Source organism: Hyposmocoma kahamanoa, unplaced genomic scaffold, assembly GCF_003589595.1.
Source record: "Hyposmocoma kahamanoa isolate Upper Pololo Valley unplaced genomic scaffold, ASM358959v1 100021, whole genome shotgun sequence".
NCBI lineage: Eukaryota > Metazoa > Arthropoda > Insecta > Lepidoptera > Cosmopterigidae > Hyposmocoma > Hyposmocoma kahamanoa.
In genome coordinates, this window is record NW_020653200.1 from 17,257,231 (window position 1) to 17,260,875 (window position 3,645).

Below are 3,645 nucleotides of genomic sequence, written 5' to 3' on the forward strand. Positions count from 1 at the left end.
GACGTCCATATAATTGTAAGTCAATGAAGCTTATTGTAATATTACTCGTTTTCGTACCATGACAAACTTAACAACCGAGTAATGTATTATTGCTAAAGTGACTGAAAGAACGAATGATTTCCCAATATTGTCTATTCCTTACTAAAAGAAGGAAAGAAATAACGCTATATGAACTGTATAATGCCATCTCTTTCTTTTATGATGTTCCGAATCGTTTTATCGTAGCATAATGTACTTTAGTACTTAATATTATTTACATTCAGAGAATTTTAACTGCCAAAAAAGAAAAGTATGTAATAATGAAATCTATTAAAATTACGTTGTTTTCAATTATTATTCCGCATTTTCAAGAAGAAAAATAAATAAAACAAGCTGAGTCTTGATAGTCACGTTGTGAATTCGGAACCATGGTCTAGTGTCAACTGTTAGTTTCGCCAAGGAGCATATAGACGGCGCTTTCATAATTTTACAAAATAAACATCACGTATTTTAATTTTACTAAAAATTATTCCCTATGTGCTTTTAAATAAAAAATAAACAAAATATTGAAGAGGTATATGTTAAAAAATAAGTTCAACTTAACTTTTAATCATTACAAATCAATATTAAGACAATAAAACTGAAAATAATATTGTTTCCTTTGCATCCGTGTAACTATTATAAGATTGCTAAATTTGACATAAGAGCAGTATTACTTTAATAATGTCAAAGTCGCGTCATAGTACGAACTGAGCGAATGAACAGTCACAAAGCTGCCAATAAAACATCATAGTTTTAACATTACAACATTGACTTACAATCATTACAAATAAGCTTTAAGCGCGGTATGGTACGAAAACTCAAAGTAAGGTTAAAGTAATATTGTTTTAAGAGGTTGTGGTAGGCCCCCTGGTGTCCATTCTTTTAATCTCCTCTGGATACAGTTTTTTTCCATCCTATAAGGGATAGTTACTTTTTAAATATCCATGGATTGAAGCATGTGTCTGCTAGCGAATAATATCATGTAGCGAATAAGATATCAGTTTATGTGAATGTTCATGTCTATATATAGATTGAAGTCGTTGCCTGGTTTCCATTCTTTTAATTTTCTCTGGATAAAGTTACTTTTCAAATATCTATGGATTGAAGCATGTGTCTACCCCGTAGCGAATAATGTGTGCCAGTTAAAAAGCAGCTTTGGATAATAAGATGCGGAGGAGTTTTATCTGCTTCATGGCAGAAGTCACTGTTTGTGAGTCTCTGTTTTTCCTAGTTTGAGGTCGGATTCGTAAATAGGCACTATTTACGCCAAAATGTCAGGGTAGAGCTCCTGGTTAGCATTCTGAAGTCATTTCTGACGAGTGCCACTCTAGAGCGTTTAACGCTGTAGACGTCAGGGGTTATCGTGAAGTCAAGACCATTGCTCTGCAGTCATTCGTATGTGAATATCACAGACCTGTGGTGAATATAGTACGCGTCGCAGGGCGTCAATAGTTGCGGCTAGCACAGAATCGTGGTGGATGGCACAAACTTCGGGCGGCCTATACCCAGCAGTGGGTGAAATCAGGCTGTGAGTGATGATGGTGATGATGAATATCGTCACCGTAGAGCGAAAAGTCACTAAGTCGGAAATGGCCAATTTATGTTGGCCTCTGACGACTGTTTCTTTATGGCTGATGGACTAAGTCGCATTTGCGATTTAGTGACTGTTCGCCCTACGGGGCGACGACATGGGCATATTTGTGATAATACGCGGTCGGTAAATTAAAATATAAATATCTACTTTTATGGATATAGGTACGTGCAAAACCAATCAGTACCTACAGTACCCTGTAATATAAAAATCGGCAAAATGTCCAAATATTACCATAAAATGAAATCTCTGTAAATCTTAAGTGTGTAACCACGTAGTCTTACGGAAACAGGAGTGCGAAATCAAATGGTCAAGACTTCATTGTTCTACCAGTCTTTGCATGTCAGGTCTCGGTACTCAAGTTCTTCTAGATTTATTTTATACTTCTAGTAAGTAGTAAAAATATCTATAGGTACTATTACAGTACAATACTACTTACTTGCCTACGAGTAAACATTTGCCTAAAAACATTTTTTACACGATGGGGAAGATACGGTTTATGATTCCCACGCTGTTACACGACCTTCGATTAAATTTGATATCAAAATAGTAACTACCTTGTATTGTAATGGTGAGGAGACATTATTTACTTAGATACCTTAAGAGTTAACAACTGTAAGGAAAGAATCAAGTATTATGATACTTTTTAATGTTATAACCTAAGTAACATTTAAATCATTTTATAACATTCGCTATATATAGTTTACTTGTTAATTTCTGGAACCTAAAAACCTTAAAGCCAGAGGCAAAAATAATTATTATTTGTTAATGTATGTTGTACACTATGCCTACTCTCCTGATTGTCAGTTGATTTAACATAGGGGAAAAAACAACAATTTTTCCTTATTTTCTATATACTCAGTTGGGCTTAATATTATTTATATTATAATTATAATATTGTTAATTTATATTTATTCCATTTATTTCGCATAAGTTAGCAAGCGTGAAGCAGTCGCAGTGTAGGTACCTACACAAAATTGCATTAGTTATATGAAACGTGAATAAAAATATATAATATATGACATAAAAATATAATATTTTGCATAATTTGGATTCGTAATTTTTTCATACCTAATCAAAATATTGTATGCAACTGCATGTAACTATCTACCCTTTTTAATCTTTCTATTTACTGTACTCCCGGCTACGCCTTAGATACGTGTCGCAAACCTGACACTTGGTGTCACATTGCCTCTTAATATTAGGTAGGTGTTACTACTGCGGCATAAGCTATTATTATTTCCTAGCCCTGTGAAAAATTGTCCCATTGTGGTGTACAGTCATTCAGCAAGTGACTATTTTTTCAATTGACAAATTTTTTTGAAATCTTCTTGACTAAATAACTTTGTGATAACATTATTTGATTTTCATATCGAGAAGTATGACAAACATTGTTATCTTTGTATCGAAACTTGTCCCTTTAAAGAGGCTGGCCAGGAAACCTACCAGACAGAAAGAACTACCATCGATATTCGTCAACACTGTCATCCTGTTTATAAAGCAGAAGTAGTTAGACGTAGTTGGTCGCAAGGTCCCCAGACTGCAACGTAGCGAAATGAATGATCATAAGCAAGAAGTTACACTTGTAGCCTCCGAGGGTCTAGACTTTTCCACCGTGAAAGGCACAATGGCTGCAGGCTGGCGTATTTCACCTTTTTCGGTTTACGGCTGAGCTGGCGGTTGAACCCAAGCAATCCGAGATTCAGAATATACTAGTCGTTTGGTATAAATAAAAGTATTTATACGGGTATAATAATAGGTCTAAAGCTGGTAACTTACAATACTCATGTATTATTTTATTTTATAATTGCTATAAGTTTTATTGAAATAATATCGCGACTGAGCGGGCGCAGGTGTGCGCAGACGCACCTCATCGTGAGAAACTCTCCCCTCTTAACTATTTATTCCGCCACCCAACTAAACGTAAGATAGTTCATCATTCTGTCTCTCTTTTTCATATGGTCAGGAAACCAAAAAGGGAAACAAGAACATTTTGACATGGTTACGATTATGATCAATACATCTTGTTCGTG

General features: G+C 34.9%; 1 protein-coding gene across 1 annotated transcript in view; it reads left to right on the forward strand.

The window, feature by feature from the left end:
- The window catches only part of LOC113228125 (zinc finger protein 391-like), a 20,645-nt gene continuing 17,000 nt past the window's right edge, over positions 1–3,645 (forward strand). Inside the window, exon 1 of the mRNA XM_026461309.1 lies at positions 1–15. The gene's annotated coding sequence lies outside the window, so the exon portion shown is untranslated. The remainder of the gene's footprint in view (positions 16–3,645) is intronic.